This window comes from Aquarana catesbeiana, linkage group LG06, assembly GCF_042186555.1.
Source record: "Aquarana catesbeiana isolate 2022-GZ linkage group LG06, ASM4218655v1, whole genome shotgun sequence".
Taxonomy (NCBI): Eukaryota; Metazoa; Chordata; class Amphibia; order Anura; family Ranidae; genus Aquarana; species Aquarana catesbeiana.
The window spans coordinates 26373793-26401684 of NC_133329.1; the positions used below are offsets into that span (position 1 = coordinate 26373793).

Below are 27892 nucleotides of genomic sequence, written 5' to 3' on the forward strand. Positions count from 1 at the left end.
GTTCGTACTCGAGACCCTGTGCACTATTCGCATCTACAACTCATGACGAGAGAGGTGGTGCGTCTTCGTACCTCTCTCACCCAGAAGAAAATGTTGGCTCAGTCTCAGTGGATTTTTGAGCAAGGAGAGAGGTCAGGCCGTCTGCTGGCCTGGCTCTCCAGGGAACAGGCTGGTGGGGTGAGTATCTCATGTATTAAAGACCTATCGGGACAGCTGATCCATACACCGGAAGGGATAAATGGCTGTTTTGCGGAATTCTATGAATCCCTCTACAGTTCCAGGGCAGACTATAGAAGGGAAGATCTAGGAGCATACTTAGATGATATTGATATCCCAACCCTTACAGCTACGTACCGCGACAAGCTCGACGCCCCAATTACGTCTCTGGAAATACTCCGGGCACTTAAATCAATGCAGTCAGGAAAAACACCGGGTCCTGATGGCATCCCAGTGGAGTTTTACAAACAGTACGCAACAGAACTTGTTGATAAATTACAGGACCTCTTCTCTGCGTCGGGGCGTCTTGAAAAACTCCCGGACACAATGAGCGAAGCAATTATAGTGGTGATCCCTAAGCCGGGGAAGGACCCCACGTTATGCTCCTCGTATCGCCCCATATCCCTTCTAAACGTCGATGCAAAGGTGCTGGCGAAAGTGCTGGCCAACAGGCTTAATTTGGTCATTACGGCCCTTATCCATAGGGACCAAACGGGCTTCATGCCCGGAAGGGGAACTGACATTAATATCAGACGCCTTTATACCCACATAGATAGAGCGGATGAGGAGACTAAAGGAGTGGTGGCCTCACTCGACGCGGAGAAGGCTTTTGACTCCGTCGAGTGGGGTTACCTATGGGAGGTGCTCTCGCGATTCGGGTTCGGCACGGGTTTTACGAACTGGCTCCGCATGTTATATCATGCCCCTTCAGCTAGAATACGCACCAACGGATGTTTATCGGGGAAGTTTAGACTCTTTCGCGGCACGCGACAGGGGTGTCCTCTCTCCCCGGGTCTATTTGCTCTGGCAATGGAGCCCCTGGCGATATTGCTGAGGAAAGATCCGGGCGTGAAGGGTCTCCAGGTAGGTCCAATAGAGGAGAAATTATCGTTATACGCGGACGATGCTCTGCTCTATTTAGCGGATGCGTCGTCCTCGTTACAGACCGCACTGGACCTGATTAACCGATTCGGTGGGTACTCGGGGATACGCATTAACTGGGACAAGTCGGTTCTTTTCCCGCTCCACCCCTCGACCCCTAGGGTGCCACAACCACAACTCAAATGGGTAGATGACTTCAAATATTTGGGCATACAGGTTAGCGGCAGAGTCCAAGACTACATGGATAACAATCTGCGACCACTCATGACACAGCTTACGGCTAGATGTGCTGCTTGGCGTTCCCTTCCCCTGACACCTGTTGGCAGAGTTAATCTGCTAAAGATGATCTTTCTTCCCAAGTATCTCTACTTCTTCCGTAATACACCTATACACATACCCGGGACTTTCTTTCGAAGGTTGGAGGGTCTGCTGATACATTTTGTCTGGGCTGGGAGGCCACCCAGGGTGGCCAAGCAGATTTTATATCTCCCGCTCTAGGGGGGGGGATTGGCCCTACCGAACTTTCAAATCTACTATTGGGCAGCTGTTCTGGTCATGATTCGGTGGTGGTTCTCCCAGCCCGTACAGAATCCGGCGGTCACTCTGGAGGCAGCTATTTTGGGTTCCTATGCGGCCCTGAGCAACCTCCCGTTCCGTGGACTTAGAGCCAGCCAGACCATGACAACACTGATGCGAACTACCGTGAAGGTATGGCAGGAGGCTAGGAAAATATATAGGAAGCCCAATTTCATCTCACCCCATATGCCCCTATGGGGTAACCCTATGCTCCCCCACTTTTACAGCATACCGGATCCCTCGCTTTGGGCAAAAAAGGGAATTCTCACATTAAAACATATAGTCAAAGAGGGTAGACTTATGTCTTTCCAAGCCCTTAGGCAATCTTTCGCTATTCCGCTCTCCTTCCAATTTAGGTACTGGCAGCTGAAACATGCCTTTGAAGCTCAGTTCCCTGCCCCCCTCATTCTGGAACCGGACTCCATTGAACGGCTCCTGACTTCCAGCGTGATGGGGAAGCCCCTCTCAACACTATATCTGTACCTTACAGTGGAGTATGATGCCAAATTAACCAAAACCTGGGAAAAGTGGAGGGTCGATATTCCCTCCTTGAACGAGGAGGAATGGAAGGAGTGTTTAATCTCCTACATTCCCTCCATGATAGCTGCAAAAGATAGGTTCATACAATTTAAGTTCCTACACAGAGCGTATTTCACCCCACAGAGACTGGCGCGCATTTACCATCAAAGAGATCCCAACTGTCAGAGATGTAGGCAGGAGGAGGGTACTTTCTGGCACATGGTCTGGTCCTGTCCCAAACTTCACCCGTTCTGGTCAGCAGTGGCCTCCACAATGAGCAGGGTCATAGGCTCACACTTGCCGGTTGACCCTCAGGTATTACTGCTTAGTCATTTGGAGGAAGTGGAGGGAGATAGATATAGTAAATTGTGTCTAACCTTTGCACTATACTATGCCAGGCGTGAAATCTTATTGCGATGCAAACTGGTGGAGCCTCCTACTCAGGCCTCGTGGAGAAGGTCGGTGAATATGGCACTTCCTCTTTATAGACTGACCAGTGGCGTTGTTAGGTGGGTGCGGGGGGTGCGGGCCGCACCGGGTGACACCCGCCAGAGGGGTGACACCCGTAGGTAGCGGCACACACCGCTACACTGCCCGCTGCGGCTTGTGCTGTGTCCCGCAGCACAGCGGGCTGAAGCCGCCTCCCCTCCTCTCTGTTTACTTCACACAGGAGGAGGAGGAGCCCGAGGGACACACACGGCTGTGTGTATCTTCCGGTCCGCGCTGTTCTGAGGTCTGTAAACTTTATGCTTACAGTATGTGGGTGGATATGTGCAGGGGGATTCTATACTAATGGGGGCTCTGCACTGGGGGGATTCTATACTAATGGGGGGCGCTGCACTGGGGGGATTCTATACTAATGGGGGGTGCTGCACTGGGGGGATTCTATACTAATGGGGGGTGCTGCACTGGGGGGATTCTATACTAATGGGGGGTGCTGCACTGGGGGGATTCTATACTAATGGGGGGTGCTGCACTGGGGGGATTCTATACTAATGGGGGGCTCTGCACTGGGGGGATTCTATACTAATGGGGGGTGCTTCACTTAGGGGAATCTATACTAATGGGGGGTGCTGCACTGGGGGGATTCTATACTAATGGGGGGCTCTGCACTGGGGGGATTCTATACTAATGGGGGGTGCTGCACTGGGGGGATTCTATACTAATGGGGGGTGCTGCACTGGGGGGATTCTATACTAATAGGGGCTCTGCACTGGGGGGATTCTATACTAATAGGGGCTCTGCACTGGGGGGATTCTATACTAATGGGGGGTGCTGCACTGGGGGGATGCTATACTAATGGGGGGTGCTGCACTGAGGGGGATTCTATACTAATGGGGGCTCTGCACTGAGGGGGATTCTATACTAATGGGGGCTCTGCACTGAGGGGGATTCTATACTAATGGGGGCTCTGCACTGGGGGGATTCTATACTAATGGGGGCTCTGCACTGAGGGGGATTCTATACTAATGGGGGGCGCTGCACTGGGGGGATTCTATACTAATGGGGGCGCTGCACTGGGGGGATTCTATACTAATGGGGGTGCTGCACTGGGGGGATTCTATACTAATGGGGGGTGCTGCACTGGGGGGATTCTATACTAATGGGGGGTGCTGCACTTAGGGGAATCTATACTAATGGGGGGTGCTGCACTGGGGGGATTCTATACTAATGGGGGGCTCTGCACTGGGGGGATTCTATACTAATGGGGGGTGCTTCACTTAGGGGAATCTATACTAATGGGGGGTGCTGCACTGGGGGGATTCTATACTAATGGGGGGCTCTGCACTGGGGGGATTCTATACTAATGGGGGTGCTGCACTGGGGGGATTCTATACTAATGGGGGGTGCTGCACTGGGGGGATTCTATACTAATAGGGGCTCTGCACTGGGGGGATTCTATACTAATAGGGGCTCTGCACTGGGGGGATTCTATACTAATGGGGGGTGCTGCACTGGGGGGATGCTATACTAATGGGGGGTGCTGCACTGGGGGGATTCTATACTAATGGGGGTGCTGCACTGAGGGGGATTCTATACTAATGGGGGCTCTGCACTGAGGGGGATTCTATACTAATGGGGGCTCTGCACTGGGGGGATTCTATACTAATGGGGGCTCTGCACTGAGGGGGATTCTATACTAATGGGGGGCGCTGCACTGGGGGGATTCTATACTAATGGGGGCGCTGCACTGGGGGGATTCTATACTAATGGGGGGTGCTGCACTGGGGGGATTCTATACTAATGGGGGGTGCTGCACTGGGGGGATTCTATACTAATGGGGGGTGCTGCACTGGGGGGATTCTATACTAATGGGGGGTGCTGCACTTAGGGGAATCTATACTAATGGGGGGTGCTGCACTGGGGGGATTCTATACTAATGGGGGGCTCTGCACTGGGGGGATTCTATACTAATGGGGGGTGCTGCACTGGGGGGATGCTATACTAATGGGGGGTGCTGCACTGGGGGGATTCTATACTAATGGGGGTGCTGCACTGAGGGGGATTCTATACTAATGGGGGCTCTGCACTGAGGGGGATTCTATACTAATGGGGGCTCTGCACTGGGGGGATTCTATACTAATGGGGGCTCTGCACTGAGGGGGATTCTATACTAATGGGGGCTCTGCACTGGGGGGATTCTATACTAATGGGGGCTCTGCACTGAGGGGGGATTCTATACTAATGGGGGGTGCTGCACTGAGGGGGATTCTATACTAATGGGGGTGCTGCACTGAGGGGGATTCTATACTAATGGGGGCTCTGCACTGAGGGGGATTCTATACTAATGGGGGCTCTGCACTGGGGGGATTCTATACTAATGGGGGCTCTGCACTGAGGGGGATTCTATACTAATGGGGGCTCTGCACTGGGGGGATTCTATACTAATGGGGGCTCTGCACTGAGGGGGATTCTATACTAATGGGGGGTGCTGCACTGGGGGGATTCTATACTAATGGGGGCTCTGCACTGAGGGGGATTCTATACTAATGGGGGCTCTGCACTGGGGGGATTCTATACTAATGGGGGCTCTGCACTGAGGGGGATTCTATACTAATGGGGGGCGCTGCACTGGGGGGATTCTATACTAATGGGGGCTCTGCACTGGGGGGATTTTATACTAATGGGGGCTCTGCACTGAGGGGGATTCTATACTAATAAGGGGCTCTGCACTGAGGGGGATTCTATACTAATAGGGGGCTCTGCACTGAGGGGGATTCTATACTAATAGGGGGCTCTGCACTGAGGGGGATTCTATACTAATGGGGGCTCTGTACTGAGGGGGATTCTATACTAATAGGGGGCTCTGCACTGAGGGGGATTCTATACTAATAGGGGGCTCTGCACCGACGGGGGATTCTATACTGATGGGGGTCAGCACTGGGGGGGGTGTATGTACTGATGGAGTGGTCTGCACTGAGGTGGGAGGTTGATACTGATGGAGGGGGGTCTGCAGACTCTGTACTGATGGGAGGGCTGTACTGAGGGAGGGGGTCAGTACTTAGTGGGGGGTCTATACTGAGGAAAGGGGGTCTGCACTGAGCGGGGGTCTGTACTGAGGGAGGGGAGTCTGTACTTAGTGGGGGGGTCTATATTGATGGAAGGGGGTCTGTACTGAGGGAGGGGGGCTATATTGATGGAGTGGGGTCTGTAGTTAGTGGAGGGGGGTCTGTACTGAGGTAGTTGGTGGAGGGGGGTGACACCAATTTTTTTGGCACCGGGTGACACCAACCCTAGTGACGCCACTGAGACTGACATATGAAAGTAGACAATGCCCACGAAAGTTTGATAAAATCTGGTCCTCTTGGGTCGATGCCTCCGGGGATTCTGAACCCCCATCCCCATAACCAAGAAGTGAAACATTTTAGAGGACATCCTACATCTCATGGTTTTTTTTTCTGATGCTCGCCCCCCCCCCTCATCCCCTTCCTTCCCCCTCCCTCGATCCCCTCCCCCCCCTCTCTTCCCCCGTTCCCCCCCCCCCCCCCGCCATCCCTACTAGGTTTGACTGCATGTTGGTTGCCTACTTTACTCCACCTGAAGAGGATATTACGCTTTAATGCCATGAGAAGTATTGCTGGGTGTAATTTCTGACGTTTGCATAACTGACATGTCTGCTAAATAGTGGCTTTTGATTGAAGGCAGATCCTGTTGTCACTTTTCTCATCGTATTGACTGTACTAATTTATTGTATTGTAATGCTGATTTGTTCAATAAAATCTTCTGTTAAAAAAAAAGTAACGCAATGCCATATTGCAAAAAAATGGCCTGGTCATTAAGGGGATAAAACCTTCCGAGGCTGAAGTGGTTAAAAAAAAAAACTGTTACATCCAAACACTCAAACCCCTTCTGAAAAAATGTTGAGCTCCTCATAAGCAAAGATACGAAAGCATTCAAAACACATGCATTGGGTGCAACTACATGCTATATATCGTACGTTAGAGTGGGAACAATAATTCTAGGCCCATTATTCATGGTTAAAATGGTTCTAAAGGCTGAAGGTTTTTTTTAGCCCCTTGTACTCACCTAAACCTGATCCCGATCCAGCAATGTGCATGAGAGCAGATGCTATACCTTTCCTCATTAGTTGAGACACAGCAGTGAGAGACATTGGCTGTCAATCACAGCCAATGAGGAGGGGCAACTTTGTATGGGGCACTCAGCAAGGGGGAGGGGCCAGTAGCGCTGACGAGGGAACTGAAAAGAGGAGGATTGGGGCTGCTCTGTTCATACCCATTACAAAGAGCAGGTAAGTATGACATGTTTGTTTAAAAAAAAAGCTTTACAAATGCTTTACCTCTAAACTGATGACCTGTAGGGGGCTTTTAAAGTGTCACCAATGGAACATATAGGGTACCAAAGTTTGTAGGTCTGACATGTTTGGTATCTATTTACTCCTTATCTTTAGTATTTTACAAAAAAATTGTGTAATATATAGCGCATTTGTGTGCCCTTAAATTACCTTCTTACTGAAATGTTGCACTTGATAAACCACGCTAATATCATTTGAAGTAGAGTTAAAAAAAAATAGAAACTACCACTATTATATTCTCCAGCATCTTTGCTTTTAAAAAAAATATATAGTGTTTTTGGAGTTAAACTAGGCTGCGGGCCCAAAGTGATTTTTTTTAAACAATTGCAAAAAAAAAAATGAAAAAGGGCTCTGGCAGCCAAAAAGCTATTGGTTTAAGTTTTTCCCCTTGTGCAATCAACGTAGCAGTTAATAATGATTATATGAACAAATTGGTTGACTGAAAGTTACAGCGATAGTCACCGCAGAATCTCAGCCCAAGAAAAAAGCCAAAAATACTAGAAATGTCCCAGAATATTTATCCAATATTGTGACTGTTGGAGGTAAAACATGATTTTAATTTTTTTATTGAGTTTAACAAGTGCAAACACCATTACAGCATGTATGACAGAAATAACTCCGCTCAAGATGGAAGAGTACAGAAGTAATTGACTTTGTCAGATAAACAACACAAAGACAATACAAAAAAATAAGTAAATATATATAAAATAAATAAAATTAAAATACAATAACATGAAAAAGCATACCTAGTCTAATGCCCCGTACACACGGTAGGAATTTCCGTCAGAAAAATCTTGGATAGTTTTTCTGATGGAATTCCGCTCGCTCAAGCTTGCCTTGCATACACAGGGTCACACAAAAGTTCTCTGAACTTTCAACCGTCAAGAATGTGGTGACTTACAACACTATGACAATCCGAGATTGACGAGCATGCGTCAAATTGTTTCCGAGCATGCGTGATTTTTTGCGCGTCCGAATTGCATACAGACGAACGCACTTTCGGATAGGAACTTTTTCCGACCAAACAATAGAGAACCTGCTCTCAATCTTTTGCTGGCTGGAATTCTGCCAGCAAAAGACCGATGGAGCATACACACGGTCAGAATATCTGACCAAAAGCTCTCATTGGAGTTTTGCTGGCGGAATTTCCGATTGTGTGTATGGGGCATAAGAGATCGGGGCAAAGTAACAGCACAAGGATGATAGGCATTCCTCAGGAACCCCGACACCCCTAATGGGAGCAAACTGTGTCTTGGAAAGAGGAGGCTGCCTATCAATTATTCTAAGGTCAAAAGACACCAAGGTAACGCTTGCATACTAAGTGGAACCAGTATGAACTAGTAAGTAGTCAATTAAACACAGATAGTGTTCTGAACTATATTACATTGCAAGACCAGCAAAGGCTTTGGGATGAGACAACCATGTATTTCAAGCCTTATAAAAAGCAGAGGCTTTAAGTTCTTTAAAGGCAAGACGTTTTTCATACTGGCACTGCACATTAACTCTAACTATTACCTCCTGAATCTTGGGAGGGAAGGGTGACTTCCATTTACTGGCGATAGTCATTCTCGCTGCTAAAAAGAATGTGTGCAAGCATAGTTTGGTATGAGGTGGGGTAATGTTCAATACCCAAGCTTAGCAAAGCTATTTTTGGATTTAAGGGGGTATAGACCCCATTAAGTTCACCAAGTAATTTCGATATTGATTCCCAAAATGGCTGCATATATGCGCAACCCCAATAAATATGATATAAGTTGCCTATTTTGGTAAACTGTCTCCAGCATAGATTAGATATATTAGGATCAATTTTAGAAAGTCTATACGGTGTCATGTTCCATCTATGGTATATCCTTTGAAACACCTCCAAATGATCATTGCAAGAGGAGGTTTGGTAGCTCGGTAGAACATGATTTTTTATACCCAATAAAATTACATTTTTACCATATATTCTTGAAGAAACTGCTGATCTTTGTCATTGAAGGACCTTTTCAGGAATATCTTCCGAGCTTCATCTTCATACTGACTGCTCAGAGTCATGAAGTCATCAAGAGTTTCTGTAGGCAACTCAACTGTCTTCATCTTATCCTCATAGTGCTGCGTCACTTCCTGGACAGCCGCTTTGTTCTCTATCTCAGCTAAAGAAACTGTGGCTTCCTCCATGCAGGCAAAGTTCGAGGAGCTTACAGCTTCAGTGTAAATTTTAGCCAGCTCACCCAACCCTGAGATGAGGAGACAAATGGATGTTTTATTTTACTTTTTTAATTCCAAAATGTTATATTTGCTAAATCCCTTATAACTCAGCAAAAATTATTTAAATAACAAGAAATAACCATGGATACTGTAATGTTGGGATGACCTTTAAGTGGCTAAAGCAGACCAGGGTGTGACATCATTTTTATAGCATACTGGGGATCATACTTGCAATAGGATTATTCAATGCTTGTTTTCTGTAGGGTGGAGAAAGACTTGCATATTTTGTAGAGCTAGGATCATTTTGTCATATTTTTAGGCAATCTCTAATAACAAATCACATTTACTGTACATTAGACCTGTGCATTCGTTTTCGTCCGAATGCATTTTCGCCCGAATTTCAGGTATTTTTGTTATCGTTTTAACAAACGATAACGAAGGTGCAGAATCCGAAAAACGAAAGATCCGACATAAACAAATGCTTTATTTTCGTTTTTGTTGCTACAACAGTTCGATATAGATAGGAGATTCGACATGATGATGACAATAACAATCTGTGTCCATCAAACCTGTGGTCAAATGTGCCTAACCTTATTAGTCCAAGATTATTCTACATAGAGAGAAAAGATTCGACATAGAGAGAAAAGATTTGACGTAGGGGAGAAAAGATTCAACGTAGGGGAGAAAAGATTCAACGTAGGGGAGAAAAGATTTGACGTAGAGAGGAAAGATTCGATGTAAGGGAGAAAAGATTCGACGTAGGGGAGAAAAGGTAAATACAAATAATGATGATGATGAATGTTATTGGCTGATTGTAACCATAGAGGAGGAGCAGTAAAATAGCTAGAACTAAGTACACACGTACTTTGGCTTATGGTGTCTGTTGAAAGTTCTAAGAAGATTCGACGGAGCAGGTAAACTATACAGCGTCGTACAGTTTAGCTGCTCCGTCGAATCTTCTTTGAACATTCGACAGACAGCATAAGCCTTCAATGACAGATTCAACCTTAATTTGGATTTTAGGACGAATGCAATTTTTAACGAAAAACTAAATAAATAAAAACGAATTTCGGGAGTAACTAAATAAATTTATTTTTCGGACGAAAACGAAATTCCGAAATGAAATATTTCAGTGTGCACATGTCTACGTGTACATGGCTAAAAAAGTTGGATGAAATGTTTTAATAACACCAAGACCATTGCTCACTTGCAGAGTTTACAGTTTTTCAGAAAATGTGGCATATGTCAGGGATATATAAATATATAATAGTAATAACAGTGTGTGACTGGGGGGGGGGGTGTTCTCTGTACAGCACTGCGATATACACTATATTGTCAAAAGTATTGGGACACCTGCCTTTACACGCACATGAACTTTAATGGCATCCCAGTCTTAGTCCGTAGGGTTCAATATTGAGTTGGCCCACCCTTTGCAGCTATAACAGCTTCAACTCCTATATTTAAAAAGGGATCAAAGTCTTTACCAGGTAACTATAGACCTGTTAGTTTAACTTCTATAGTCGGGAAGATACTGGAGCATTTAATAAAAGACCACATAGACGAGTTCTTGCTGGAAAAAAAACATTTTAAGCAACAGACAGCATGGGTTCATGAAAGACAGAAGTTGTCAGACAAACCTGATTTCTTTTTATGAAGAGGTAAGTAAAACTTTGGACAGAGGGGTGGCTGTGGACGTGGTATACTTGGATTTTGCAAAAGCGTTCGATACAGTTCCGCACACACGGCTCATGTGTAAGTTAAAGTCTACAGGCTTGGAAATATCAGTTTGTAAATGGATAGAAAACTGGCTAAAAGACAGAATTCAGAGAGTAGTGGTTAATGATTCTTACTCTGAATGGTCTAAGGTTATCAGTGGTGTACCCCAAGGTTCAGTGCTGGGACCCTTACTCTTTAATATCTTTATAAATTATATAGGGTCTGGGATCAAAAGTAACATTTCTGTCTTTGCAGATGACACCAAGCTATGCAGTGGAATAACGTCCTTACAGGATGTCTCCAATTTACAAGCTGACCTCAATGCTCTGTCTAATTGGGTGTCTATGTGGCAGATGAGGTTTAATGTTGGGGGGAACAAACTGAATATTCACCGGGAACAAATTTAAAGCCTCAAACTTTAATTTCCTGCCGGGGCTCTGGGAAGGCGTCCGCCTTCCTCTCCCATCCAAAGAACTTCACTTTTATCCTGATTGATCTTTGAGCCAGATGCCTCAGCATACTGCTCCATTACCGAGACCACCTCCTCCGCCTCCTCTGTCCCAGAGAGGAAAACAGACAGAATCACTGCAGATTGTCGCATGGAGGGAGAGAGTGAACCCTCTCTCAGACAGCCATTAAAAACATCCACCAAATAGGGGGCCAGAGAAACGTTAAAGTGCTTATAAAAGCCACATGTCAATCCATCTGGCCCAGGCGACTTCTTTTTTGCAAGCTTATCAATAGCCTTAACCACCTCATCTGCAGTGATGTCTTCTGTCAAACTCGAAAGAGAACTGCCATTTCCCAGTCCTGGAGTAGAATCAAGAAAACTGCCCAGGAGGTCAGCATAATGTGACCTGGCGGTTTCCAGGATCCCCGACTTGAGAACCAAAGAGGCATGCCTGTCATATTGACACTGGTAGGTGACATACTTATCGAGCTGTTTATTTCTTCCTATGGCCTTGAAAAACTCAACGATCCTTCATTTTGCGAGCTCCCACCACTCTGACTTACTGCTGCAAAAGTCCATGATTGATACCTGTGCCTGAAAAAAAATCCTCAAAGGATTGACTCACCTTCACATAGTCCAGGAGTGCTGAGTTTATCTTCCAGGTATCCTTCCCCCTAGGTGGTGTATCGGGGCTATTCAGAGTCACAGACAGAATACAGTGATCGGAAAACTCCACCGCCTGACACACTGGTGTAGAGAAGGCGGAGTTTCCCTTTTTAAAAAAACGATCTATTCTACTCCACTACCTCGCTAAAAAGTGAATCCCATGCCGTCTGGGCAGCAATGAATGTGCACATCAACCAGACCTGCCTCTCTAGCTATTTTGTTCAAAAAAGCCATCACAGTCCAGCCTGGCTCCGGTACCTCTCCTGTCCTTAGTCCTAGTGACGCTGTTGAAATCACCACCGAAGACTACTTGCTGGGCTGTAAAAAAAAGAGGCATTTCCTGTCCCACTTTGTCTGGGGCCCATAGATGTTGATCAAGCGCAGGTTCTGCCCCCCCATGGAGATGTCTAAGACCATGCATCTCCCCATTTCTACCTCAATAATCTGCTGACAGGTTACCATGCCGGAAAAAAATACCTAACTCCAGTGTAAGGCTCGGCCGCAAGAGACCAGAAGGAGGGGCTACGCCTCCACGCCTTCTTCGTCAGATGAATATCAGCCAAACTAGACAACCGGGTCTCTTGCAAAAATATCAGCATCAAACCTGCTGAGCAAAAATAAGGCTGTGTTACGAGCACTTATTAATTTTATGCTAGCAACATTAATGGTCGCCACTAGGGATGAGCCGAACACCCCCCCGGTTCGGTTCGCACCAGAACCTGCGAACGGCCCGAAAATTCGCACGAACGTTAGAACCCCATTGACGTCTATGGGACTCGAACGTTCGAAATCAAAAGTGCTAATTTTAAAGGCTAATTTGCATGGTATTGTCCTAAAAAGGGTTTGGGGACATGGGTCCTACCCCAGGGGACATGTATCAATGCAAAAAAAACTTTTAAAAACGGCCGTTTTTTCGGGAGCAGTGATTTTAATGATGCTTAAAGTAAAAAAAAAAAAAGTAAAATATTCCTTTAAATATCGTACCTGGGGGTGTGTCTATTGTATGCCTGTAAAGTGGCGCGTGTTTCCCGTGTTTATAACAATCCCTGCACAAAATGTCATTTTTAAAGGAAAAAATCTCATTTAAAACTGCTTGCGGGTTTAATGTAATGTCGGGTCCTGGCAATATGGATGAAAATCAGTGAGACAAACGGCATGGGTACCCCCCAGTCCATTACCAGGCCCTTGGGGTCTTGTATGGAAATTAAGGGGGAACCCCGCACCCAAATTAAAATAAGGAGAGATGTGGGGCCACCAGGCCCTATATACTCTGAACAGCAGTATACAGGCGGTGCAAACAAGACAGGGACTGTAGGTTTGTTGTTAAGTAGAATCTGTTTGTCATTTTGAACGGGTACATTTTTAACGTGTTTAGCTCCAGCCAAAAAATCTTTTTTAAGCTTTTTGGAAAACATAGGGAAGGGTTATCACCCCTGTGACATTTGTTTTGCTGTCTTTCCTCCTCTTCACAAGATTTCACCTCAGTTTTTGTCCCAATGACAAATGTTTTTTGAAAATTTGGGGTTTTTTGTGGAACAAGGATTGGAAAGCATCAATGGAAAGAAGAAATGTTTTTCCCATATTAACTCTTACAGGAGAGAATTTCCCTTCCTAGGGGTAGATTTCATCTCACTTCCTGTTGTCTCCTTCCGTTTGCAAGTAGGAGTCGTTTGTAAGTTAGATGTTTGAAAGTAGGGTCCTGCCCTATATACTCAGCAGAAATTTGGGCCTTAGGTGTTGTTGTGGCCACAACACTGTAAGCCCTCACAGGGCCCTGCTGTGAAATATTAGATCAAGAATTGTAATTACATGCCCCTGTTGAACAAGGGCAGAAAAATTGGGCCTTTGGTGGTGGTGGTGGTGCTGGTGCCACAACACTGTAAGTCCTCACTTTCTCTTGGTGGGTGCAGAAATGGGCCCTGCTGTGAAATATTAGATCAAGAATTGTAATTACATGCCCCTGTTGAACAAGGGCAGAAAAATTGGGCCTTTGGTGGTGGTGGTGCTAGTGCCACAACACTGTAAGTCCTCACTCGCTCTTGGTGGGTGCAGAAATGGGCCCTGCTGTGAAATATTAGATCAAGAATTGTAATTACATGCCCCTGTTGAACAGGGGCTGAAAAATTGGGCCTTAGGCACTGGTGCTGGTGCCACAACACTGCAACCCCTCACAAATACTCTAGTTGTAACGCAGAAACGAGCCCTGATGCAAAGTATTGCATCACAAATTGTAATTACACGCCCCTGTTAAACAGGGGCTGAAAAATTGGGCCTTAGGCATTGGTGGTGGCGCCCAGAACCAAAAATGTTCTTACAAGCTATTAGCGTGATGATTGAGGAGGAAGAGGATAATTACTCAGGGATAGTCACCCAGCATCAGCATAGGCAGTCTTTGAAGGGATCTGAGATTTCAAAAAAAATTATTCGGTTACATCAGCATCAGGTGCTTGGTAGCTGGTGGTGATCCAAGACTGATTCATTTTTATGAAGGTCAGTCAATCGACCGAGTCGGTGGACAGACGCACCCTGTGATCGGTTACAAAGCCTCCAGCAGCACTGAATGTGCGTTCCGAAAGAACGCTGGATGCAGGACAGGCCAGTAGCTCAATTGCATACTGTGCAAGCTCTGGCCAGTGATCCATCCTCAAGACCCAGTAATTAAGAGGATTTTCGGTGGGAAAGGTGTCCAAGTCAGATCTTGCCCCTAGGTATTCCTGCACCATGTAAAACAGACGCTGGCGATGGTTGCTGGAACCGATCATACCTTGGGGCTGTGGACCAAAAAATTGTCTGAACGCATCGGTCAGACGGCCACCTTCTCCACCGCTCCTTCTTTGACTGACCGAAGCCTCAGCAACACATTGTCCAGAAACAGGAGTTTGTAACTTCCCAGTCTCTGGGAACGCATTGCACAGACCTTTCTGCAAGGCCTCCTGAATATGTTTCATCCTCTGCTCCCTCTGCGATGGCAAGATAAGGTCCGCAACCTTACCCTTGTAACGTGGATCAAGGAGGGTTGCCAGCCAGTATTGGTCCTTCTCCTTGATACCACGAATACGAGGATCCTTACGCAGGCTTTGCAGGATCAGGGAGGCCATGCAGCGTAGGTTTGCTGAGGCATTCGGTCCAGAGTCCTCTGGGTCACTAAGGACGACATGGTCCGCAGCCACATCCTCCCAGCCACGTACAAGTCCATGTGTTTCTTGGGACTGATCCCTTAAAGACTGCTACTGATGCTGAGTGCCAGGCTCCACCTTCATACTGACACAATCTTCCTCCTCCTCCTCGTCCTCTTCCTGTGTGATCGGCGGGCACGCAGGAACACTGTCTGGATAAAGGGGGCCTTGAGAGCTAAGGAAGTCCTCCTCTTCCTGCCTCTGTTCTGCCTCAAGTGCCCTGTCCACTATTCCACGCAGCGTGTGCTCCAACAGGTTGACAAGGAGGACAGTGTCACTGATGCATGCACTGTCACTGCTCACCATCCTCGTGGCCTTCTCAAATGGTGACAGGACAGTGCATGCATCCCTAATCATGGCCCACTGGTGTGGGGAAAAAAAACCAAGCTCCCCTGACCCTGTCCTGGTGCCATAGTGACACAGGTACTCATTGATGGCCCTCTGCTGCGTTGAGTTCCACCTGGTGGGCATGTCACAGATTAGGCGGTTCTTGGGCAGGTTAAACTCCTTTTGGAGGTCCGTCAGCTGAGCACTGGCATTATATGACCGTCGGAAATGCACACAGACTTTCCTGGCCTGCCTCAGGACATCCTGTAAGCCCGGGTACCTGCCCAAGAACCGCTGCACCACCAAGTTAAGGACGTTAGCCAAACAGGGCACATGGGTCATTTGTCCCTGTCGGAGGGCAGAGAGGAGGTTGGTGCCATTGTCGCAAACCACCATTCCTGCCTTAAGTTGGCGTGGCGTCAACCACCTCTGAACCTGCCCCTGCAGAGCTGACAGAACCTCTGCCCCAGTGTGGCTCCTGTCCCCCAAGCACACCAGCTCAAGCACCGCATGGCATCTTTTGGCCTGCGTACTTGCGTAGCCCCTTGAACGGCTACAGAGCACCGCTGGTTCCGAGGACAAAGCACAGGAAGAGGCCATGGAGGAAGAAGAAGAGGAGGGGGTGGAGGAGAGAGGTGTGTCACAATCATTAGCATTTTGGAGGCGTGGTGGCGGAACAACCTCCAACACTAGTGCACCTTGTCCTGCATCCTTCCCAGCTGCCAGCAGAGTCACCCAAAGAGCCGTGAAACTTATGTAACGTCCCTGTCCATGCCTGCTGGACCATGAGTCATGGACATTGCCTTCCACATGCCGGTAGAGAGCCGGAATCGCCTTCCGTGAGAAAAAGTGGCGTTTGGGTACCTGCCACTGAGTAACTGCACATTCCACAAACTCACGGAAGGGGGCAGAGTCTACCAACTGAAAAGGCAGCAGTTGAAGTGCTAGCAATTTTGCCAAGCTAGCATTCAACTGCTGGGCATGTGGATGGCTGGGAGCAAAACTTCTTTCGGCGGTGCAGCAGCTGGGGCAGGGAAATTTGCCTGGTACAATCTGATGTCGGTGTACCAAAAGCAGATTGCCCACAAGTACTTGACTGTGACACACCTAATTCTACACCTTCATTCCTCTCAGTGCAGGTCTCAGAGAGGACTGAAGGTATAGTGGGGTTGGAGATCTCAGCTGATGAGGAGCAAGGAGAGGTCCTCTTTGTTCTTTGGTGTGGGTCTTTTAGATATGCTTGCCAACGAACTGCATGGCAGGTCAACATATGTCTGGTCAAGCATGTGGTACCCAAGTGGGAGATGTTTTGGCCACGTGAGATACGCTTGAGACATATGTTGCAAATAGCAGCGGTGCGATCTGATGCACTCGTCTCAAAAAAGGCCCACACCAAAGAACTTTTTGAATAACGTGCAGATACTGCAGCGCCCTGCACATGTGGAGCTTTGGGGTGTGATGCAGTCAAGGTGCTGCCCTTAGGCTGGCCCCTCCTCCTCCTCTCTCCTATCAGGCACCCACGTTGAGTCAGTGACCTCATCATCCCCTCCCTCCTCATCACTGGAGCAAACCTGGCAGTATGCTGCAGCAGGGGGAGCATGATTGCTGTCCTTCTTGGGCACCCCCTCTGTCCGTTACTGCCTTCATCGAGCTCAGTATCATCATCAGAGCCTTCCAAACGCTGGGCATCCTCCTGGAGCATGTACCCAACACTGTGGTCAAACAGTTAGAGGGACTCCTCAGGAGGACATGGTGGGGCTAGGGAAGGAGTCACTGATGACATTGAGCCAAGGGAAGAGGCCGCTGCTTTGCCAGACAAAGTACCCTGGGCATGGGTGAGAGAGGATGAGGACGATGAGGACGGCTTGGTCATCCACTCGACCAAGTCTTCCGCATGTTGCGGCTTAACACGGCCAGCTGCCGAAAAAAAGGCCAAGCGTGTCCCACGGCCACGTGCTGATGAGGATGCACCGTCTCCACGACCATCACTAGACACAGAGCCTGCTTGCCCTCTCTTATTGGCTTGTGACTGTCTGCTTCTCCTTCTTGGCCTTCCAGACATACTAATGGCCTGTAGCTGCACTAGGCTGGGATATATATATATATATATATATATATATATATATATATATATATATATATGTACTGATACTGCAGCTAGCAAAATGAACTGCCTGCCTGTAGTATGAGAACACCACCAACCTTCTACAGGTAGCTTTAGCTGAACACTGTGCAGAGCTCGCAAAAAACTAACTTGTAGCTTTTTTAGCTGCCTGCGGTAGTGATAGGATCAGGAAAACACCACCAACCTTCTACAGGTAGCTTTAGCTGAACAGAGCTCGCAAAAAAATAACTTGTAGGTTTAGCTGGACACTGTGAGGTGGACGCACCACACTAACTTGTAGTTTTAGCTGAACACTGTGAGCAGGACGCACCGCACTAACTTGTAGTTTTAGCTGAACACTGTGAGGTGGACGCACCACACTAACTTGTAGTTTTAGGGGCTGGTACAGTACAGCCCATACCATCGAATCTGCATTCCAGCCCTCCATTCGACTGCCCGGCGGAGGTGCAAGCCTCGTCTTGGATCACGATCATATCCCGGAAGTCTGCGCCGAACACACAAGCTGGCAGCGCAGAGGAACAAGGCTCTTTTCCCTCTGAGAGTGCAGAAACCACGTATGGCCTCTACTGAAACCACCCGTGCCGGACTAACAAGTTTTAAAATGTGAGTGCTTTTAATGGAATTGTATCATTAAATTATACTATCTTACTAAGAGGCGCCTTTGCTGTTTCTTCTTTTCCTGCTTTTTCAATGCCTTCTCCAGAGACTTCAGCTTGGATACTTCCCTCTTACTGTTTACAGACTTACTATGCAGGGATTTCTTTTTCCTGAGATCTTCTTTCATGACAGAAAGTTTCTGTTCCTCCTTAGCAATGCAGCGAAGTCTGTTCACCACTTTATCCTGGAAGACCATTAAGGACTTCTCTTGCATAGGGACAGGCCCAGGATCCATTGCAGCTTGAGCACATGGAGTTGGCCTCAGTGCCTCTGGAGAGCCTCCACCTTCTTCTTCCCCAATTTGGTCCATACATGCCTGGGAAAAGCATGCATGAGAGGCCCCAGGCTTTGCTGCATCCCTCAGCTGAGATCACAGGAGAGTGAGCCAACAGCACAGAACAGCACCACCTAGTGGAGAAGCCCCTCTGGTGCAGAGACTGATGTGACTGGCTCAGTGTTCTCTGTACACCACTGCGGCTATATAAATGTAAAATAATAATAGTATGTGACTGTGGGCGGGACATTCGAGTGTAAGCTCCTCTGGTACATGTGACTGTTGTGACTGGCTCTGTGTCTTCTCTCTACAGCACTGTGGTATATGTCAGATCTATATAAAAGTATGAAAACAATAATAATAATATTCATGATTGACTGTGGTGGGGACATTAGAGTGTAAGCTCCTCTGGTGCAGAGACTGATGTGCATGATTTAGCCTCCTACAGAAGGACAATAGTTTAGGAAGAAACATTTGATGAACTCACTGTGTCCGGTCACTATGACTGTGTCCTTCACTGTCTTTGTATCTGCTTTTTTCCAGATGTAGTCACAGAATTCCTTGCACTGATCCACAAAGTTCTTATTGAGCTCATCGTCTGATACTTCCTCCAATCTCTGAAGAAATTATTTATCGGTGGTGGGAAAGTCAAACACAAAGCATTTCCGGTTTCTAAAATACATCTTGAGGCAATTTCTGGTATTATTATATGCCATATTCCTCAGTGACGTTTCAGCTGTGTACATAAAGAAATGTAGAAGAAGATAGGTGTTTAGGTGTTAGTAGATTTGCTGTTAAATGTTGACATCTGCTGACATTCCTTCCTGCCTCCCCTCCACCACCACCACCACCACCAAAGGTTTACCACCTTTCCAATTTTTAAAGGGCAGTGAATGTTGTTTTCTTGAAGCCCTCATCCTGCCAGCAGAGGAACAGGTGTGGTGGGGTTTGGCACCCCCAGGTCATACAAGGTACGTCCCACAAAAGCCTAATCTATAGAATTTGGGCATACCTTGTATGCTCTGGGATTACCCTATTACACCATATCTGTTGCTGTAATCATCTTTAACCAGCTGTATCCAAATTTGTGTATAAAGAACACTGCAAATAACAGCTACAGTATGGGCTTTATTTATAAGCACATTGTAACAATATTGTTACAATATATTATGTTCTGTTGCATTTACAGTCTGAACAGTAGATCAAAGGCTTGTCAGCATTTTTAAATCAACCAATCAATGTTGTATTCTATGGCCTAGCTCCAGAGTTGGGGTTGATTTACTAAAACTGGAGAGCGCAAAATCTGGTGCAGCTCTGCATAGAAACCAATCAGCTTCTAACTTCATCCTGTTTAATTAAGCTTTGACAAAAAGACTTGTAAGCTGATTGGTTTCTATGCAGAGCTGCACCACATTTTGCACAATCCAGTTTTAGTAAATCAACCCCAACTCTGGAGCTAGGCCATAAGATATCAAATTGATTGGTTGATTTAAAAATGCAGATATTTGCCTTTGATCTACTGTACATAAAAGCAACAGAACATAATATATTGTAACAATATTGCTACAATGTGCTTAGATTGTTTAAGGTTTTTTGGTTATGAGTATTTTTACATAGTTACATCAATCCAACTTGGACCCAATGTAACTGCATTTTCCATAACTGTGGGATCTCCATGGAAGTGAAAGTCACTTACTTGGAACAGGTGCCATTCAAAGAGCACTCTGCATTTTTCCTTAATGAGTGCAAAGCATTCTCTGATTGGATGAGGCAGGGAAGTAGGTGGTGACATCATGATCTCCACCTTGTCCAAGCAGAGAAAGCATTTCATCAATTGAATACATGCAAAGTGTTCTCTGAATGGCATCCATGCCCAGCAACAGACTTACTGTGTTAACAATGCAGCAGGGCAGTCACTCAGCATGGAATCTAGAAGTTAGTGGAGATCACTGTAGAAGCGGTGTAATAGCGGGGCTGGCGCTAGACTATTTTGTGCCCTAGGCAAGACCAGCTACTTGCGTCCTCCCACCAAAAAAACCCCAAAAACTTCTATACTTCTATACCTCTAAAATATACTTTCTATATGGTATAGAAAGGGTGCAAAATAGTCTAGCACCAGTCCTGACTATACCCCACTGTGATGTGTGTTGCCCCATCATTGAACTGACCTGAGCCACCTTGCCGGACACAGTGAGCAGCGCCTGGCTGGAGCACCTGGTCTGTCCATTTCTGCTCTGTCCTGTCTCCTGGCTCAGTACTTCCACATTTCCATCTGCAGCTGAGGTTGTCCATCTGCCCCTGCATCCTCCAGTTATCGCACTGCATGTCAGTGATGGACCAGAAGTGGGGCCCCGCTAGGCACAGCATGTCCACCTCTCCACCCCGCACCTGAACTCCTCTATCCCAGCTTGCAGTTCCTGCATGGTCCCCCGTTGCCAGCGGTACGCCGGCGCGGGCCGACCCCGACTGATGTGTGCTCTAGGCCGGCGCCTACCTTGCCTATGGGTAGCCCCAGCCCGTTGTAGTAGCAGTGTAGTAGTGGTGCCTTCTACTGTAGCTTCAACGGGGATCTCACAGGTATGGCACATACTGTACATACTTACATTAGTACAAGCTGAGCAAATGTAACTTTGCCAAAAAGCCATACCTAGAATTCAGCTTTAGTTTGGCTGAGCCCAACCAAAACTGCATTGGAACATTCGGATAATAATACATGTAATGTGCAACCTGATTTTTTTTCTTTTTTTAAAGTAACTGTAACACTGTAACTGCTGACTTTTAATAAAGACACTTACCTGTCGAGGGAGCCCGCGATATCAGCCCCCCGAAGCCGATCCGTCCATCGGATCGGGTGCTGGCGCCGCCATCCTAACGAAGGGAAACAGGCAGTGGAGCCTTGCGGCTTCACTGCCCACTTCCTACTGTGCATGCGCGAGTTGCGCGTTGCTTTGTGAACACACACACAGGTCCCAGAAGACAGCGCTCCCCATTTCCCAGGAGGCAACGCGAGGGATGAAGAGAAGGAACAGCTCTGCGGAGAAGGAAGTGGCAGATTAGGACGACTGCCTAGCAACAGCCATTCCTGGTAAGTATTTTTTTTTTTTCAAATGTTTTTTTAATATATTTTAAATAGACTGTTAATGTAAAAAAACATTTTAGGGTGGACCTCCGCTTTAACTTCATATTTAATATATATTGCATAGACATGCAAAGTCCCAACACCCCACCTCTATCTTCTATATATCTATGTATTAGGGATAGAGGCATGTCGGTGCTAGTTGTGGCAGGTCACCTTTGTCCATTTCTTTCTAATCACATACAAGGAAAAAAAAAAAAAACAGAATTTTTGTTTGCACATAATTGGATGATAGAGGTCAGCAGAGCTTCTGCTCATTTACTAAGCTACTAAGCTTTGCAAAGTGCACAGTCTATTTGCCTTTAATAAATCAACCTCAATGGCTCCACAGGAGGGATTCCCCCGTGAACACTGACTGTGTTGATGAGGAAATCGAGTGAAGCTAATTAAATTTTCACTGTCTATGGACGGCCTAACTCCCACTGGTAACCATGTAAAGAGACAAAGCAACCCGTCCCTTTGTCTTTTTTACATCATTGGGGAGATACAAACAGATACTTTTTTTTCTCCATGGAGGGACACTTAGAATAATAATTGGTCAAAATGTAGCCAGTTAAAGTATAACTAAAGGCAAACATTTATTTTAGTTTTGGACAGAGTGGAGATGGATTAGAACCCCTGGCCTCCATTAGGGATATGTGTCGTCTCTATTTCTGTTTTTACCAAGGGTGAAAGAAAATCCCAAATTTTAGGATGTCCCTAGAAAAGTAATAGAGGGGAAATCCTCGGATGGGAACGCCAGTTCTGGTGACCTGAGGGTTCCCAGGGAATTCCCTTAATTTGGAGGGATTTCCTCTCACTTTCTTTGTTGGCTATGGGACAGGAAGTGAAGGGAAATCTCCCCAATGGGGCACAGGCAAAAAGAACAAACAACAACAAAAAAAAAAAACATGAGAGGGGTTGTAATCTTTTCTTACTCTTTATACTCTTTCAAATAAAAAATAAATAAAAAAAGGTTTTGCCCTTTGTTCTACTTTAACCACTTACGAACCGCCCGCCGTCGTTATACGTCGACTGTTTGAAGAGGGATAACGTTGTTATGGCAGCGACCATAACCCCGGTATCCTCTTCTTCGGTGAGCGGTCCACTTTCAAATAAAAGTGGTCTCTGCAGCGGATTAACTGAAAGATCACTTTTATCGGCGGCAGGAGAGAGAGCCCCACTTTTTTCATCCATTTTTCTGCCATTTCGCTCTAATTTCTTCAAGATCTTCAAGCAACCTGTACAGAACATGAATACAATAAAACACCAGGACCCTAGGATAAAAAAGGATACTTTAGTTTATCTAGGGCATACTGGTCGATGGTTCCTTTGCTGTTATACACCATGGCGCTACTTAGTAGGAGAGTGAGGGTAAAAATCCAGATATCATTTTTGATATCTCCCTAAAAAGAGGCAGAAACAAATTCACTGAAAGGTAAGACAGGATTACTGAAATGAAAGCTTCCTGCACGTTCCTGGAGACCGGTACCAGCTCTTCAGCTCTTCATGCAACGTTACAGTTGGTGGAATTCTTTTTCTCTCAGAATGATAGAGAGACAGCACGGTGGAGGTAGGAGGTCAAAAATGAAACATCACTCCTATTGTTGTATTAGAGCTTCCTTGGGAGCCATGTGAATTGGGGCCCTCTAATTTGCAAATTAAATCCATCTGTGTCTAACACTAAACTTTCTGCCTCCTTCACCTTTCTGTTGGTCAATCACTTTGAAAGGTGGCCTCTTACATCAATAGTGAGTTGTGGAAGAAGGTAAAATTCAGCTGGTTCAGCAGGGACTAGCTAAATTTCGATCCATGTATGGCCACTTCAGTTGAACAGAAGTCAATCTACCAATCAATTTCTGTTCAACCACCCTGTTGGATAATAGCTGCCAATGGCTGTAGGGCTGATATGCATATTCTGACAGCAGGGGAGTCTCCCCACTGTCAGAATACAATAGTATTAGTATAGATTCCCCCATCCATATATTTGATGGTTTCGTTTTTTTTTGTTCCACCCACTGGCTGAGTGAAACAAAACTGAACCATGTATGGCCAGCTTAAAGTGATATTATAGGTTTGTTTTTTTAGTATAAAAATAGCAAACATGTTATACTTCCTGGCTCCTCCCCCTTGACCAGTCCCCACAATACCAAGCTGCTTGCTGTGGGGGGACTGGTGTGCACTCGCTCCCGAACCCCGCTCTTTGCATCCATAAGACACATAGAGCTGTGGCTTGGTCCAGCCCCCTGCTTTCTCCTCATTGGCTCACTGGATCACCCAATGGCTCTCGCTGCTGACTCAGCCACTGAAGAGTGAGACACCCGGGACAGCCAAGGCTCCCGTGCACATTGCTTTATCAGTCTCAGGTGAGGATTAGAATGCATGAAGATAAAGAAATTTAGCCTTTACAACCACTTTAAGTATGGTCATCAGCTAGGGATGAGCTGAGTGTTCAGTCCAACAACCATTGATGTCACCTGGCCCATTCACTTACATGGCTGTACATCCCTAGCCACATAAGCAAAGGGGCAGGGCTAAGGGGTGATATCATTACCAAAATATCGTGACATGGCCAAATTTGGGCAATGATGTCTCCCTTATCTCCTCCCTTTTCTTATGTTGTTGATGAGCGTTATGCCGTGTACACACGACCAGACTTTTTGACAGCAAAGGTCCGATGGAACGAATCCGCCGTACAATTCGATCGTGTGCGGGCTTCATCAGACCTTTGCTGTTGAAAAATCAGACGGACTTTAGAAATAGAACATGTTTCCAAAGGACAAAAAAGGACGCAAGGGCAGTGTGTACACGGCATTAGAGAAACCATTATTCAGCAAGTGGCATATGTCACGTTAGGGTCAGTAGGTTTGTCCATTGTGATTGCATTGACCCACATTGCTGTACATTTTTTTTTAAATAAAGGACTTGTCATAAACTATCTGTGTGTTTATTTACTTTTCACTTTTTTGGGAACGAGTGGGAGTACTATGCATCCCTTACTCATTTACATGGGGGTGAAATCTGGGCACTCCTTTTTTGTTATTTCAGATTCCAATAAAACCTCCTCCCTTAGATCCCCACAACCACTGTACCGGGGTTGTGGGGAAGAGGTTCTTGTCCTCACCCAAATGGGGACAAGGTGCTTTGCCAGAGTGGTCTTGTATGTTTAAAAATTTTCACCAGATGAAGAGCCTGCTCACCACAATACAGTATTCAACATGCTCATCACTTTTTACTCCAGGCACATCTCTCGTATCCTCCTTAACTAACATAGGGCATCCATCCCCTCGGCTTATCAAAGCTCACCACTGACTCAGCTTATATGTCAAACAAGGCAGAAAGAGACAAACATAGTGTACTCCGTATATTTCTTTATTAAAATACTGAAATAAAAATACACTTGCAAAGTAGCAAAGTATAAAGCGCTTATCAAAGCAATATCACCATCCTGCTCACCACCACTTGCGGCACGACACCTGTGTGACGTTACAGGCCTAGCTCCTCCCTCCTAGGCGCATTGCACCCCGTGATTGGGCTTCCTTAGTAGGCCTACGCATCTTGAAGGGAGGAGCTGAGCCTGTGAAATCACGCTGGAGTTGCGCCGCAAGTGGTGGTGAGACGGATTGGGATATTGCTCTGATAAATGCTTTATACTTTGCTACTTTGTAAGTATATTTTTATTGCAGAGTTTTAATAAAGACATTTACAGAGTACACTATGTTTGTTCTTCTCTGCATTGTTTGACAGATGAGCTGAATCTGTGGTGAGCTTCGATAAGCCAAGGGGACGGATGCCCTGTGTTGGTTAAGGAGGATACAAGAGATGTGCCTGAGGAGACAAGTGATGAGCATGTTGAATATTGTATTGAGGTGAGCAGGCCCTTCACATGGTGATGGATGCACACTTTGCATGAAGAGTGAAGACACAGGGTATTTTGATAAATTTATCAACACAATATAATTTTTTATTTTTTTATTTTCTTCAACTTGATTTAGCACATACTGTAAGACATTTTTTGAAGGTCATTGATCATGTGTATCATGTGGTCATGTGTATGTAAAGCACAATTTTATGGTACTTTGGATTATTTATTAGTCATTTATTTAAGTGTTACGCCAAACTTTAGTAATGTTCACCGAACCTGCCCCAAACCAAACCCAGGTACTTCGTCATTGGCAACCACAGAAGGTTACTTTTCAGGGTTCCTGAAATGTTACAGGAAACCAGACCAGACACATCTTGAATTGTCTGGTTTACAAAGTAAGTGGTAGTTACATAGGTAAGCTTTGGTGTTAAATATACTGGGCAAGGTTTGGTTCACTGCACATTCACTGAACTCGGTTGAGGTTTATGAAAGCAAAATCTTGTTATTTTTTTCTGTCAAGAAAAAATGTTTAGTCTTTTGATAAGAAACAAATGGGTATCTGGTCACTGCCAGAGAAAACATGTACCAATGCAAAAAAAATAAATAAATATAAACACCATTCAGTAGGGAATGAGACTTAATGACCAACAATAAAAATTACATAATTGATTTAAAAAACATACTTTTTCTTTGTTTATTTGAATGTCTTTCCCTAAAGGGCCAGTATACCATCTAAAAATATAAAGTAAAATATGGCCAGTTTGTTCACCCATTCACTAGCAAACAGGCTTGACTCAAGCTGAACTCACAATTAATTTGAACTTGAAGCTCATCCCAACAAAAGTTTTGAAACATTTCTGTTTACCTTAGTGCAAGCGTTCCAGTTGTCTGCACACATTTTAAGATTATTTCATGGTATTTCTAAAAATCTGGTGCTCTATTGTGCAAATAGCAAACAGAGGTGGGAAAACAGCACTCTGGCCCTGTTGGCTGGGGAGACTACGGATAACATTTGATGGCCAATAATGAGCCACATAGCAAGGGATGAGGTGGTCTGCCATGGTCTACCATGCTCTTGTCACCATTCTCAGCACAGAAACCCTGGGGTTTTAAGGACCCCAGGGCTCTTGAAATACTCTGTAAATGTGAGCTGGAAGTTTTTGCACTATAAAAAAGGAAAATGGACCAGGAAGGAAAACTAAAAGGGAAGAACAGAAATAGTAAAACATAAGTGGGTGTGTGTGGAATAGTGACACAAAAAGGTATAAATATGTTGAAGTATAGAAGTTTAAAAAATTCACTTGACCTGCTAACAATACCTGCAAAACTGAGCAGGCCATGACATTCATAAACAAACTACAGAACATACAAGAAAAGGAAATTATGGTAATTATAATAAATCATTTCCAGACCTATATTCTCACCTTCTCTACATCCCCCAGTCCTTCAGTGTCCAAGAGAACCAGAGCGTGATCCTTCTTTAAGGGGTGAGGAACACACCACATCCAGATGCCTTTAGTTTCAGCTCGAATGGTGGCACCCAGGTTGAATCCTATGGAAATTAAATATGGAAAACCCGTATTAACATCATCAACATGCAACAAAAACTCCCTACTAACTAGTATATCACCTTTCAGAGCTCCGGCCAGCTTGTTCATCAGGTAGGACTTCCCTGTCCGATACATGCCTACGATGGCCACCACCACCACTGGTTGATTAATCCCAGACAGAAGATTGATAGCCTCAGGGTTCACCACAAGCTTTCCATTTGCTGTGTTTTCAATTAGGCAGATGGGGGCTTCCATTCTGATTGGTGGCTCCATAGGGAAAGATACGGTCAGGTCTGAATGAAGAAAAAATAGTGACCATCCCAACATAATTAATGTGTCATCAACAGCCAATCCCATTATTGTGGATTATTGTGTAAAAGATACCTTGTACTTGCCATAAATTAAAATTCTGCTGCTTCCAAACATTAACAAGACACTGGTCACCGGGGGGCTAGGGCGGCCTCCTGGCTCACCTGTCTCACACCTATCCATTCAATGCATGTGCTTCCACTGTGGAGACACTTATAAATTTAGTGTTAGGACTGCAAGTAATACAGGGTGCCTTGACGAGGCCTTGCAGCTTTCACATGCGTTTGCAAATGTGTGCTAACTAAACCCCTGCTTTTAACATACGGTTAGACAGGTAAATTTGGTTGGTCAGCAGACTGGTTGGTGAGTTGAGCTATGGAATTGTCTTTTTCTTGTATGTATATGCCCTCCATGTGCTCCTTACTGTGAAGGCCAGTTATGGGTGTGGGCGGTGACCAGTGTCTT

At 45.8% G+C, this 27892-nt stretch overlaps 1 pseudogene; it reads right to left on the reverse strand.

The window, feature by feature from the left end:
* The window catches only part of LOC141147920 (guanylate-binding protein 1-like), a 38528-nt pseudogene extending 11123 nt beyond the window's left edge, over positions 1-27405 (reverse strand).
* Positions 27406-27892: the final 487 nt, after the last annotated feature.